At 37.4% G+C, this 15,659-nt stretch overlaps 1 protein-coding gene across 11 annotated transcripts in view; it reads right to left on the reverse strand.

Annotated features, from left to right (window-relative positions):
* Positions 1–15,659, reverse strand: part of LOC142847796 (protocadherin alpha-7) — a 207,052-nt gene that overhangs the window by 99,461 nt on the left and 91,932 nt on the right. The gene's annotated exons all lie outside the window — the stretch shown is intronic.

The raw sequence follows: 15,659 nt of genomic DNA on the forward strand, positions 1-15,659 counted from the left end.
ATAAAGTACACAAAATAATGGTAAAAAAAGCCAATTTCTTTTTCTCCCTTTATAATACCATAACTCTATATGGCTTTCATATGTGTGTATTTCTTAATTGATTTGTTTTTTAAATTTCATTTTAGAGTGCTGGAGAGATGGCTCAGTGGTTAAGAGCATTGCCTGCTCTTCCAAAGGTCCTGAATTCAATTCCCACAACCATCTGTAATGAGGTCTGGTGCCCTCTTCTGGCATGCAGGCATACACACAGACAGAACATTGTATACATAATAAATATTTTTTAAAAAATTCCGTTTTATATTCCAAAAGAGATAATTTCTAAGACTATATCACAAATGAAGCTGGAGAGATGGATTAGCAGGTAAGAGCACATACTACTTTTGTAGAAGACCTGAGTTTGGTTTTCAGCTTAGGCAGCTTACAACTGCCTTTAATTGTAGCTCCAGAGGATCTGACACATCTGGCCTCTGTGGGCATCTGCATTCACTTGCATATACACTTGCATATATGTCAAGTAATGGGTCCTTTGGGTGCCAGCCCCCTAGATTCCTTCAGGGTTCAGTCAAGATGCTACAGCCAGTGAGGGAAACCTAAAACATCTGAGGTCAAAGGAATGAATTGGCTCACACAAGTCTTCTTCTTGGCATGTCCTTTTATTGTTCCCTCTTTATTCTTCTGCTTCTATTCTAATTCTCTTTTCCTATCTCTAATTCCTCCTAGCTCTTCTCCTAGCTTCTTTTCCCTCTATTCTCAAAACTCTTCTCCTTCAGGAGTGATAAAAAAAAATTACAAGAGTTGTTTTTCATTGGTTAAGAGCACATTCCTAGGGCAGGCAATACAGAATTGAGCCATTGCCATGGAAACACAAGGGTCCAAGGTTAGTCCAAGTGAGACTATGACCAGAGTGTGGGGGGGGGGGGGCACAGTGGGATAAGCTTTGAGACATGGGTCTTTTGTTAACAGAGGAGCATGTTAACAGAGGAGAAAGGTATGCTTTCCTTATTAGCATTGATTGGACATCTGTGGTTGTGACCATGTACATAGCTGTAAGGTTTCAAATGTATGATCTATTTACAAAATGTCTTTAGTCTAGCTTGAACTTGCTTTGAGGTGAAAGTGAGCAAATTGTGTGCAGTAGTCTGAGCAAAAGAACAAGGCAGGCTTTTAAGAGCTCACATTCCTTGTGGGAAAAATAGATCCAGTTATGAAGCATGTCCCAGTATGTATCCTATATATCAAAATTATACAGCCAAATGAAAAGTCATCTTCCTGACCACCCACAGATATATGTGCCCCGTAGATGGAATATTTTTTCATGAGGTAAAGACACAAACAGTGGAAAAACACACAAAGCTATTTTTAGGGAAGAAATAAAGTTCTTAGGGGAGAAATGGAGTGACTCGTGAGAGAAATTACAGACAGGAGCAACTGGTTTCCACAACTATTAACTCCATGACTTAGCCAGGTGGGGCTTCCTATCAGAGAATCATTCATCTGGTAGGTTGGCCTTTTGAGCACTTGTTAACACCTACTGCATCTCTCATGGCCCCTGACACACATACCCACATGGGTGTACATACACACACTCACTCACACACACACTCACACATTTTTAAGAATCATACATTTAAAACACCAAAAACTGGAGAGTCAAATTAAAAGAGGCTTTTAATTTGGGGCAGGGGGGTTATGTAACTATACTTGGAGATTTCCAAACCACTTCTCAGTAAATGATAAGTCAAGCAGGCAGAAAACTTATAAGTTGGCCTAAATAGCTAGATCAATCAACTGGATCTAATTGAAGATTATTGAATAGGTAATTCACAAACACCAGAAAACACAGTCTTCTCAAGTTCACGTGGAACTTTAACTAGATGAACCATACTCCAAGTGGTTAAAAATACCTCAGAAATGAGAAAAACAGAAATCATATAAAGCATGTTCTCCAAAAAAGAAATTAAAGCGAAACTCAGTATTGTTGTGAAAATTTCCAAATACTCAGAAATCAAAAAACCTATTTCAAAATAACATGAGTGAGGGAAATTTATATAAAACACATAAACTAAGTAAAAATAAAAGCACAGACTATCAAAATTGTTATGAAATATTCCTTTATTCTGTGTGAAGATATGTCACTATGATTGGTTTAATAAAAAAGCTAAATGGCTGGGTGGTGGTGGTGCACAACTTTAATCCCAGCACTCAGGAGGCAGAGGAAGCAGGAAAGCAGGATGGGCAATACATAGATGAGGTAAATGAGCCTGGGCAGCACATAGATAAATAGAAATGGGTTAAGTTATAAAAGCTAGCTAAAAACAAACCTAAGCTAGTGACCAAGCTTTCATAAATAATACTAAGTCTCTATGTCATGATTTGGGAGCTGTCTGGTGGGACAAAGAAAGACTAGCTACATATGGTGTCCAACGTCTGGACATGTATTTCAACATAAGACCTGAGAAAGCTTTATTTTTAAAAAAAAAGTTCCAAACACACAAAGATGGAACCAAGCACTGTTTCCTAGTCCTAAAGTCTCATGAGGGCTGTGGTACAGAGTCATCCTGCCCACTGCCTGCAGGCTTGAGCTGCCAGGACACCATGAGCTAAGGTGCTTGGTAGTTTAAGGCTTTGCTCATGCTGACAGAAAAGGTTACAAATATTTAATATAGCAGGTTCAAATGGAAAAAAACTTCTCAATGGGTTGCAGTGTGTTTGAAAATGTGCTAAGAAAAAAGGGTATAGACAATTATAAAAATACTTAAAAATAATAAAATCTTTAAAGAGAAAAAAGTAATAAAAAGAATTAGTCACATAAGGTAGGGAACTATTATAACCCAGGATGTTTGGACCTTGTATGGTGCCTTATTAATTTGGATTGTGGAAGGAACTGCTGAATTAAACCATCCAATATACTTTAGGAATGTCTTAACTTTAAAATGGAAGTGAAAAAATTTATTACATTGGGGAAGAGGTTATGCTTTTGTTTCTATAGGAAATGAAAGGTTATGTATTTCTTCCAGGTTAAGAGAGATCAGATTTGACTGGGGAAGACCTCTGAAGTATCTTGGCTACAGACATGTGGGAGGAACAAAGAAAGACTAGGGCAGGTAATGCATAAGCTGATCCCTCTGGATGTGAACAGCTTGGAGATGAGATGAGACATGATAAATCCTGTTGGCTACAGAATTCTCATGACTTATTATTACATGCCATCCTTTCATGTGGCATGGCTAAAGATTTGTATTGCAGTTTGGTTATATAGTCCCGATAGACTTCTAAAGTTGACAGGATGCCTTTTACCTGCTCAAATATAGAGCAAAGAAAATCACCTTTAACTGATCTGTACACACTGAACATTCCACTTGTTTTAATCTAGATATGTATGTAACCTTTGAAAATTTATGTGTTTTCAGAGCAAGGGGACCAGACATCAATGAAAACAGGTGACCCAGGTGATTCAGCCTCTCCAAGTGCCTCTGTGCAATTTCCTCAGGGTTTTACATCCAGAGCAGCTTCAAGGCTGCTGACTCCATAGGCTACTCTAGCCAGGACTACAGAGAAGTCTTATACTTTCCCATTGCACAGAGACTAGACAACAAATATTATGGCTAGTTTTTCTAGGACATGACTATTATTCCAATTTTCTCATGGTTCCCCAAAAATATCATCACCCCAGATGACAGTAAGCAGTCTAGCAAACATGATGTCAATATTCCCAAGAGGTGGGGTGGATAGTTTTTGGTCATTCAATGGGTTATGGATGTTCATCATCATTTTGGGGGGTTGGTTACAAGTTGTTATTGCTCATAGTCAGGAAAAAGCTAAACAACAGATATTAGATTCAGAATCTCTTTCTGAAGGGAAAAGAGTAGATATAGACATTGTGAATGTAAATCTTACCTGATAATTGTTCTTGTAATCCTTATCTGATAATTGTTCTTATTGTGTCTAGTTTTAATGTGTTAGAGTTAAAAAAAAACCTTTCCTTTTTATTTATACAAAATGAGGAAAATGTTGTGCAATATATCTTTACACTGTGTGAAGATGTGTCATTGTGATTGGTTTAATAAAATGCTAAATGGGCAATATCTAGACAGGAGGTATAAGTAGAAATTCTGGACAGAGAGCTCTGGGAAAAAGAAAGGCAGAGTCATGAGGAAACACAAAGGAAGCAGGAAAGAGTTAACCGAGCCTAGAGCAGCACATAGATAAATAGAAATGGGTTAATTTAAGTTATAAGAGCTGGGCGGTGGTGGCGCATGCCTTTAATCCCAGCACTCGGGAGGCAGAGGCAGGCGGATCTCTGTGAGTTCGAGGCCAGCCTGGTCTACAAGAGCTAGTTCCAGGACAGGCTCCAAAAAAAAAACCTACAGAGAAACCCTGTCTCAAAAAAAAATTAAGTTATGAGAGCTAGTTAAAAACAAGCCTAAGCTATCAGTCAAGTTTTCATAATTAATGATAAGTCTCTGTGTCATCATTTGGGAATTAGTTGGTGAGACAGAGAAAGACTCGCTACACACAATATTCACAGGGTGCACAGATAATAGTAATTGGAAGGTTACTTGTAGCTTTATATTTGTATATTGTAAAAAAAATCTAAAATGAATAAACTTCTCTTTTAGGAAACAATGAAGAAATAACAGTCATTTAGGACAAAGGCAAAGAGAGAAGCAATAAGAAAACAGAGGCTAGTGAGATGGCTCAGTAGGTAAGGCACCTGCCACCAAGCTTACAATCTAAATTTAATTCCCAGGACACACAAAAACATGTAACAAAAATTATAAATAAGAAAAATATAAAAACAGAGCAAATATCAATCAAGTTGAAAACATAAAAATGACAAAAGAAATGGTTAAACCCAAGAGCTGCTTTTTTTTAAATGTCAATAAAGACTTTTATAAACTTCTAGCCAAACAAAAAGACAAAATTAGTATTTGAAAAGAGTCACCACTACTGACAATTTTAGTAAAATTCTAATAAAATAATACTATTAACAATCAATCCCATGCTCCAAAAGTTTATAATTTATTCAAAATAGAACAGTTCCTAGAAAGACATGAATTATTCATACTAAAATTAAGTTAAAAATTGAATAATCTGAATATCATCCCTGCTACATGAGATCTTGCTGCTGTCTTTAGGCAGAGCTGCTAAACTCATACCACCAATTCCATCCACCCTTCTCTGGGCCCTTTCACCCCACCTCTAGGCAAGGACCCTTAACCAATGCTGTCACCACCACCCATCAACGCCCTAGTTCCCCTGGCCACCAGCCTCTCTAGGCAGTTGACTCTAGACCCGTGCAGCTGACACCTCAGCCTGCCCTCTAGCTACCCATCTCTAGGTAGATTACAGAATTACATTAGTAATTCCACCCACCCCAATATTCTGCTTGATCATATGTCCTGTGCCTACTTCCCAGTTTCCCTTCTTCAGGGAAACAATACTCAATCTGCAAACTCCAGCCATCACAGCCATCACAGACTGTCTCTAGGCAGGGATGATAGACTCACACAGTCAACTCCAAATACCCTGGTGGCGTGAGAGCTGCCCCTTTCCAATAAAGGACCCTAGACTTTTACTGCCAACTCAAACTGATCCTTTCTTCCAGCCCTCTGTATAGCTCTCTCTATGTAGGGATCCTAGACTCACATCATCAACTACCCTCACTCCTACAGCCTGCCTAGAACCATGTGTCCCAAATCTTCCTTGGAACTTCCCTCTGGCTCCTACTCTTCAGTTAAGTACCCTAGACTCACACTGTCAATTCCGCCTATTTCCTCACCCTCCCAGTTGCCACCAAAATCCAGGTATAAATCCTAGTCTTGCATCACTAATTTTACCAGCACCATCTGCCTGAGAAGTCCTAAGCACCTCCCAATAAATACTCCTGAAGATTGCCTGTGAAAATCTTCCAATTTTACAGATCGGTTACTGGGCTTAGAAACTTAACTTAGCTCAAGCTGGGTTAGGACTACTTTTTATACCACATTGGAACATCAATAGTGAATTGTTCAAAACTGAGCCCTATACTCCATACTTCTGGTGTACAACCTGGAAAGTCTGGGTTATGGGAAACAGAAATCAAAATGCCCAGTCAATGAAGGGAAGAAAAGATGTCCTTACCAAGAAACACTACCAATGATCTAACTCCAAATACCTAGGTCCCATTACTAAAACACAACAGGTCTCTGTGAACAATTTGTTCTCCCATAGCAATGATTGCCCCCAAAAGTGGTTTAGATAGTGCACAAAACATTTTTTAAAAATTATAATAAAGATGAACTCAAAGAAGTTGCAAATAAATTCCAGCATGAAGACCATGACAAAACTAAGAACTTAATTAAACAATGAAAACAATTCAATATATAAAAATAGAATTTCAATAGAGAGATAAAATATATAAAGAAAAACCAAAATGAAAGAAAATGTGGTGAAAACTTCAGAAATTTAAACAAAAAATTAGAAGAAACCTCACCAATAAATTGAAGAGCGATCATCATGTCCGGAAGACAAAGTAGGGGAACAAACCAGTTAAAGAAAACATAAAATTTTAAAAAGGATGTGCAGGGACTCTGGGACTCTGTATAAAGACCATCATGGCAGCAAAGTCAAGGCAGCAGGAGCTTGAAGCAGATGGTCTTGTTACATCCCCAGTCAGAAGACTTGCTAGTGCTCAGCTTGCTCTCTCCATTCAGATAATTCATAATCTCCTGTGACAGAATGGTGCTGCTCACACTGGGTAGATCTTCCCACCTCAATTAAAATAATCAAGATAACTGCCCTGTGTGAATATATGTTGCTGTGATTGGTTTAATAAAATAGCTGAATGGGATAAAGTTAGATTGGAGAGCCAAACTGAGAATTATGGGAAGAATAAGGGTAGAATCAGAAATATCTAGCAAATGCAGAGAGAAGCAAGATGGACCTGTGGTACTGAGAAAAGATACCAAGCCACATGGCAAAGCATAGATAAGAAATATGGGTTAACATAAATCTAAGAGTTAGCAAATAATAAGCCTTAGTCTTTTTACCAAGATTTGCAATTAATATTAATTCCCTGTGTCAGTTATCTGAAAACAGGCAGATGGGAAAGAGAAGTCTACCTACCTTCTCCCATAAACATGTTCACTGGTCTTATCTAGTTAATCCCTCATTGAAAAAAATCCCTTATTTCCAAACCCAGATCCAGAACCAAGCAGACATAAAATATTCTCTCTCATCTGAAGTTCCTAGCTCTAAATCTTCAGATATGAGCATATAATGCTGGAGTAGCTGCAGAAACCAGGAAAGTAAAAAGTGACCATGAGAAGCAATAGAGGGGAAGATATCAGGGTACAAGTTATATAGAGGGATAAGTAGGAAATGGGGTCTTTAATTAGGGAAGGGGAAGGAGATTAATACAGAAGAAGAGCAAAATAACAGTAAGGATGTCTGAGTCATAAGGAATCACATTATTCTCTAGATGCCTAAAATTACATCTAAATATATAAGCCTGTATAAAAACACACAAATACAATTTAAATGACATTTTCTCATCTGGGCTGGCAATGCTCCTCCCAAATGCCATAGACTTGCTTAAAAAATTTCCAGCATTAAGCAAGAGATACTCCCTTTTAAGTTTTTGGTCAAGGTTTTCCAAGAGAATTTCAAACATAGACTATTATTGCTGCCCTTGGTTGCCTCCCAGGGGTTAAACATAAGCTCTTACTGCTGAAGACACCACATACTTTGTATACAGGGCCTGGAGGATCTGAACTGGCTCTGACTTAAAAGCCTCCTCCCTGAGGATTAGCTTTCATGTACCAGAAGGTGCCATGCAAGCTTCCAAGGTGGGAAGGAACCAATAGTCCTTACCCAGAAATTATGCCTGTGAATTAAAACAATGACCATCATGGTGCAATATCCCTAAAACTGCAAAGGTGGTAAACATACTTGGCAGTAACCAATCACTTTCTAATTGGAATTAAGACCCACTCAACAATAGAGAAACCATGCCTGGTGTCTACTGAAATCATGGATTTTGGAGAAGAACCTACAACCGATGTGGGACTGCCCTCTGTATGCTGTGATTACCATTGGTTAATAGAGGAACTGCTTTGGGCCTATAGCAAAGCTATAGGGGAACAGAGCTAGGTGGGGGAAAACTAAACTGAATGCCGGGGAAAAAGAAGGGTGGAGCCAGAGAGAAGCCATGTAGCTCTGCTGGAGACAGATGCTCGAACATTAGCCAGTAAGCCACAGCCAAGTAGTGATACCTAGATTAATAGAAATAGGTTAAATTAACATGCAAGAGTTAGCCAATAAGAAGCTAATGGGCCAAGAAGTGATTTAATTGATATAGTTTCCATGTGGCTATTTTGGGTCTGAGCTGCCGAGCTTCTGGGAACAAAACAAGCAGCCTCCTCCAACAAATTGGCACCAACATGGCTAGCTAAAATCCATGTAGAACCTGGGAGGGCTTGAAGGGGAATCCTGGACACAAAAGAACAGAGTTAAACTTGGTTTGGTAGTGGCATTTTCTTGGTTGGTTTGCTAGAAACAGGCAGAGGCATGGCTCCTTTAAGAGAGGTTTTCCTGATTCAGCAGTAGCAGGAAAAAAGCAGTGGTTTTGAAATGCCAACTTTCTGGGCTGGGCTGCCAGCATAAACTCTGACTTTCTGGAGGTCCAGCTACAGAGCATTTGAGTGGGGTCTGTGAGCGGACTGCTACAACTTGCTTAATGGGAACATAGACTGGCTGTGTACCTAAAAATGGTGTTATGAGCATGTCTCTCAGAGGCAGCTCTACCATGCTGGACTGAGTGGGGCAAGCAGGAAATGCAGTATTTCCCCTCGTAATGCAGCCTCTTAAGTTCATAAGAAGGGCTTAGCATTTTACCAAGTGCTCCTGGACAGTAAAGAATTACAGATACACAATAGGACATATTCAGACATAAAAGACTTCTAAATGGGTCACAATGTTGGATAAATGTACATAGGCTTGGGAGAGAGAAGAAAAAGAGTATAAAGAGTTATAAAAGAAGTAAATTGTTTAAAAAACAGTCTTTAAATAGATAGAGTACAGACAGTCATAGATTAAAGGAGTAAAGATAATAAAATATTAAAAACTAATAGAGTAAAAACAAGCCATATAAAGAGGACTATACTCAGAGAGTCTGGATTTTGTATATTATTGTATCTTCTTTGATTTTTTTTACTGTGAAGGAGCTAAATACAGAAAGACATTTCATTGTACAGGCTACTAAGCTACACCAACATAAAGGTATCTTGACTTTAAAATTTGAGTCTAAGTTTATGTTGCTTTGGAAAAGAGGTTTTTCTTTTGTTTCCACAGAGGATAAGAACTTGTGGATTGCTTCCAGACTAATATGGTTTGATGCACCAAGACACCCTGAAAGGCTGCCATGAACACCCCCAAAAATAGTTTGCCCAATAAACAGCAGGAAACAGTTTGGAAAATAACTGTGCCCATTTTCCCAAATATTGTTTATAAATGTTCTTTTACATTTAAAGGGGGATATGCTATAGAGATTTGCATTGGTATAGATCTTGGTTTATTGATACAAACTTAAGGTCAATTATTATATGTACATTTCTGCTCTTTATTAAGGTATAGTGTTTGTGCAGCTCATTTAAAAATGTAATGTATAATTAAGAAATACTGGTTAATAGGTAACCATCTCTAATAGTCAATCTTGTAGTCATGTTATTTAGATTTTCTAGATGTACAGAGATATATTTCAGATAGATAGGTAGTCTTCACACCTTTCAAAGACTACAGAATATGGCATTTAAAATGTTTTAAGAAATTAGGACTTTTCATGACAGAGACAGATCTGCTCCTCACAGCACCAGTTACTTCAAGAGAAAGATGAGCATTGAAGAGGCTCTTTATGGAGTTTGCTAACCATTTGGGCAAGAAACTGCTCTTGCCTAGACTACTTAACTGGACATGCAGGACCAACAGAGAAATGACTACTGAACTTGCCTAAAGGTGAGAAGATCCTTCAGAGTTTCTGCTTCATGAAAGAGTCTGCTAGACATTCTGAAGGACTCAGAAGAAAATGACCGACAAACTGTCAATATAGAAAGAACTGTCTTTGAAATTTTCTGCTTCATGGAAAAGTCTGCAGGATAATATGGGCTTGTAGGCTAAAGATGGATGCCCCAATGACACAGAAGAACTGTGGGTGACTGTCCAGGCAGTGAGATATCTCTGTCAATTCTAGAGTCTTGGAAGTTGTTTATAATGCACTTCCTGTTTACTTAGACAATATTATATCCTTCTGGAATCTTTGATGGAGTTGAAGGATAGATAGTAATAATAGTTTTCCTTAGTTATGATAAGAGATAAAGTAGATATAAATATTGTAACTATAATTCTTGCTTGATACCTATTTTGTTATATGTAATTTTACTATATTAAAGTTAAAATCTTCCTTTTTTATTTAAACAGAAAAGGGGAGGTGATGTGGGATTTCCCTCTGTATGCTGTGATTACAATTGGTTAATAAAGAAACTGCTTTGGGCCTCTAGCAGAGCTATAGGGGAACAGAGATAAGCAGGGAAAACTAAACTGAATGCTGGGGAAAAAGGGCAGAGTCAGAGAGAAGCCATGTAGCCCCACTGGAGACAGATGATGGAACTTTAGCCAGTAAACCACAGCCATGTGGCAATACACAGATGAATAGAAATGGCTTAAATTAATATATAAGAGTTAGCCAATAAAAATCTAGAACTAATGGGCTAGACAGTGATTTAATTAATATAGCTTTCTGTGTGATTATTTTGGCTTTGAGCAGTTGGAGGAGGAAATAAGCAGCCTCCTCCAACATACAACTGTCATTTCACTAAACAAGCATAATTCACAACTACATTATATTTATATTCATACTCACAGATAAGGTATATAGGTCTTAGCCCTCATCAAAGAAATGGCTTCTTTAAACAGATATGGTACGGTACAGAAAACTGCAACCAATCAAAATGCAGATAGCAAGTGACTATGTGGTGTCCAGATCCAACTGATACACAACTCCTATATCTAAGGCTCAGAGATCCTACCTGAAGAAGGGGCAGAAAGATTGTTAAAGCCAGAGGAACAGAAGTTTGCTGTAGGATTTTGTCTTCTAGAAACATCAGAGAAGGTCTCTCATGAAATCTTATCAACATAGCTGCCTAAACAAGACCTGAACAAGAACTTCATTAATAAACATGCTAACATGGAGGGGGAAATCTTATGGGGCCTCAACCCTAGATGAGGAACTATAATCAATTAAGAAATATTGAGAGTGGTGAAAATAATCTTCCCCCAAATTAGTTATCCAAAACCAAATGCTCAGCCCTGAAATCATACATATATAGGCAAATTATAGATTTAGTAGATTTTGTTATAATGGGAAATATATGTATACATGAATGTATATATGTATGTATTGGGATAACTATCAAATTAATAAATTGTTATATATCATTGCATAATAGCTCTTTACCATATTTTTTCTTTTAAATTCTTTCTATTAAAGACAGTGAAGTTATCTTAAAATCAGAATCTGTTCAGATATTTTTGTCTATATCTATACTTTCAATGTTTATTCATTACATGAAATACAATTCTTAGTAAAAAAAATATGTGAGTGAATTTATTGTTTTCTAAGTTTAATGAGATAACTTTATTTCCATGTAAAATTTATATCATTTATGTTTAGTACAATGTCCAATATGTTTGATCACATTTTCCCATTTTATTCAAAACTTACTATTTTACTTTGCTATTCCCTTTTCTAACTTTCCTGGTTTTGATGATATGATTCAATGATTACCTATTATCTTCCTCCTTCTAATTGTAGAAATTTAAGTATTGGTTTTGTTTCTAATACTGGACAGTTCTTGCTACATAAGAAGAAAAATAACAAAGCCCAGTAGCCTCACTATGAAGGAGAGGCAGAAGTCCAAGTACAAATGTACAAATGTCCAGAAAATAGAATTTGCAGAGAAGAGTACAGAACTAAAAACTGCATAGGAATGAGCTCTGAGCATCAGCAGTGGGGTCTAATCTAATCTTTGGTTGAATATTAATATGTATGTGTGGTGGGTAAAACTCCACAAAGCCATGGAAACAATAACTGAAAATGTCTAAGTAAAATAATTTAGAGAACTCACATAGGCTGGGAATGTTTCAAGCTTCCACTAGTCAAGGAAGACAGACAACCTAAAACACAGAGCACTGGACAATGTCTTCAGTAGAATGTTGGATTAATAAAGGATTAATAAAGCACCAAGTCCAGCATTCTTTAAAGCAGCATGATTGACACTTTGAGATGGTAGTTCTTCGTTATGAATAGCTGTGCTGTGGTTTGAAGAATGCTTAGTGACAATTATAAGATACACTGTGGCATTCCTATCCTAGGTCTCGAGATGCCACTATATTTGGGATCCTAGATATAACAGCCACCAATAGGCGGGTTACACAAAGAAGAAAATAAAATTCATGCAGGAAAGAAAACAACAGAAGAAGCAGACCAAGTAATGACAAAATGTTAGATAGGCAGACAACAGTGTTAAGGCTTTAGGGCAACAGTGGCACAAACTTTAAATCCCAGCACTCAGGAGACAGAGGCTGGTGTGTTTCTAAGTTCAAGGCCAGTCTGGTTCACAGAGTGAGTTCCAGGACAGCCAGGGCTACACAGAGAAATCCTGTCTCAAAATAAGAGAATTAAACATTTATTATGAAAATACACATATACTCAAGAACAGAGGCAGGGCCAGCGAGACGACTTGGTAGGAAAGGGCAATTTGGTTCAACTCTGGCAACATGAGTTTGATCCCTATAGTCTGCCTAAAGAATGGAAGGAGATGCCAGGCAGTGGTGGTGCACACCTTTAATCCCAGCACTCAGGAGGCAGAGGGTAGGGGGATCTCTGTGGTGTTCAAGGCTAGCCTGGTATACAAAGCAAGTTCCAAAACAGTCATTACAAAGAGAAACCTTGTCTTGAAAAAACAAAACAAACAAACAAAAAAGAATGTAAAGAGAGAATTAACTCCAGAAAAGTTGTCCTTTAATCCTTACATGTACGCTATGGAACAATCACACACACACACACACACACACACACACACACACACACACACACACCATGCACACAAATACACATACAATAGCAATATTTTGTTTAAAGCATAGAGATCAAAAAATGAACATATGAAGATATGGAGGTAAATATCATAAAACTGAAAATATTCAAATAGAATCTTACATGAATACAAGATACAGTGTATGAAATGCAAAAATATACTGATTAAGATGAATAGCAATAGCAATACAAAGAGAAAGATCTGTGAATTTGAAGATATACTAATCAAAGCTCTCCAAAGTGAGGAACAGGGAAAGTGAACAAAGCTTCAGACACCTACAAAACAATATCAAGTAGTCCAACATATGTGCACTGTGCAATTGGAGTCCCACAAAGGACGGAAGAGGGGAAAATATTGGAAGAAATATGGCTGAAGTTTCCCAGATTTGGTGAAAATGATAAGTCCACAGATCCTAGACCATCAACAACCTCCCCCCGAAAAATAGAGAAAACCATATTAAGGAGTATACAGTAAATATTTAGACTTCAGTGATCTTAAAAAGACACTTTGGAAAATAACCCTAGGAATCCAGAAATAATATGCATATACAGGGACATGGCAGCAATTTTCTCACCCAAAGTCGCACAAGCCAAGAGACAATGTGAAAAATAGAAATATGTGTGTATGTATATATATATATATATATGTATATTATGTATATTATACACACACACACATATATATACATATATATGTGCTCTGCTCAACTACACCTGGTAAAGATATTTTCTCATAAATGAGTGGTAATAAATATTTTTCTCAGGACACTCTGAGTGAATTCATTGGCCGAGTACAAACACTACAGTAAGTATTAGAGAAAACCTTCAGGCACAGGGAAAATAATACCGAACGCATATTTGTAGTTACACAAAACAATGAACTTCACTGAAAAACTGCTAACATCTAGAGTATGCCTGGCATATAGGACACTGAATAACTATTTAATTGGTAAAATATTGTATTTTTCTGGCACTGGTGATAGGAAGCTGAGCGTGTCATACACTATATCCATCCACTGAGCCGCATCTCCAATCCAATGAATTTCTTTCCAACATTTAAGAACCTTTTAAATTGAACCTATAGACCTTAAAATCCATAAAAGAAAAAAATGAGAGGCATATTTTAATACATAATTTTTAATGCTTATTATTATTATTGCAAAACAAGTCAATTCATAGAAACTAGAGGGAAATGTGTTAAATGGTTAGCAATAATACTTATACATAGAAGTTTATCAAAATTAAAACACACAAAAAATTAATATTAAATTTAAAAACAGCACAATGGAGTGATGACTCAGTTGTTAAGACACTGGCTGCCCTTCCAGAGGACCTGGGTTCAGTTCCCAGCACCCACATGGAGGCTCACAACCTCCTCTAACTCCAAGTCTGGGGGCTCTGATGCCCTCTTCTGGTTACTTCAGACATGAAATGCATGTGAGCCATGGACATAATCTGGCAAAACCCATAAGAAAATAAAATAATTTTTGGAAACGCAATAAATGGTGGGTTTTTTTTCAGTAAAAACACAGGCCAGAGTTTAAATAATAAATTAATGAATGTCAGGGTCAAGTAACTATAAATATTTATGCTCAAGTTTTTGATATACTGAAATTGAAAATTAAATTCACTAAGTGCTTCTCATAGAGAGCTGAGCACCAAGGACTCTGGAGGATGACAAATGAAAAACCAACTAGAAAAGTCCTTTTAAAAAAAAAAAACAAATAGGCTATGCTGGCGTATGTCTCTTTAATCCCAACACTCAGGAGGCAAAGGCAGGTGAATCTCTGTGAGTTCCAGGCCAACCTAGTCTACATAGTTCCAGACCAGCCACAGTTACACGGGGACAACCTGTCACAATCAATCACTCAATCGATCAATAGAATGCACTGTGAGGGGGAGAAAGGTATTTGTTTCCAGATGTGGTGGATTGCACCGGAAATTGCACCCAGGAGCACAGACAAGGACCAAGAACGAGAGCCCAACTTTGGCTTTCTGGCAAGATCCTATCTCAAGAAAACAAAAGGCATCCAGAAGTGAAAAGTTATGAACTCTTTCAAAATAACCAAATATGTGGCTATCTCAACACATTAAGACTAAAACTTAAATGATTTAGTATTTTTGTATCACTGTATTTTGTAAAATATTTCCAGACATTCCATTTTATTTAAAATGCTAAAATAAACATATTGAGCTATTAAGTGTACCAAAAAGAAAAAAGAAAAAGAAACACAAGAAGAACATTTTTTTTTCCAGATTGAGACATTTCAGTATGGTTTCTGACAATGTTTCAATACTTAGTGTCCAATCCAATGCCAGTAATGAAATATTTTAATTGGACTAAAGACTGAGAGGAAAGACATCATAAATGAGCAACTATTAGAAAGGTTAAAAATAGGCGGGGTGATGGCGGCCCACACCTCTGGAGTAGGCCCAGTGCCTCCAGCACTCAGAAGGCAGAGAAAGAGGCAGAGGCAGGCGAACTCTGTGATTTCGAGGCCAGGCTGGTCTACAGAGTGAGTTCCAG

This window comes from Microtus pennsylvanicus, chromosome 4 (assembly GCF_037038515.1).
Source record: "Microtus pennsylvanicus isolate mMicPen1 chromosome 4, mMicPen1.hap1, whole genome shotgun sequence".
In the NCBI taxonomy this organism is placed as follows: domain Eukaryota; kingdom Metazoa; phylum Chordata; class Mammalia; order Rodentia; family Cricetidae; genus Microtus; species Microtus pennsylvanicus.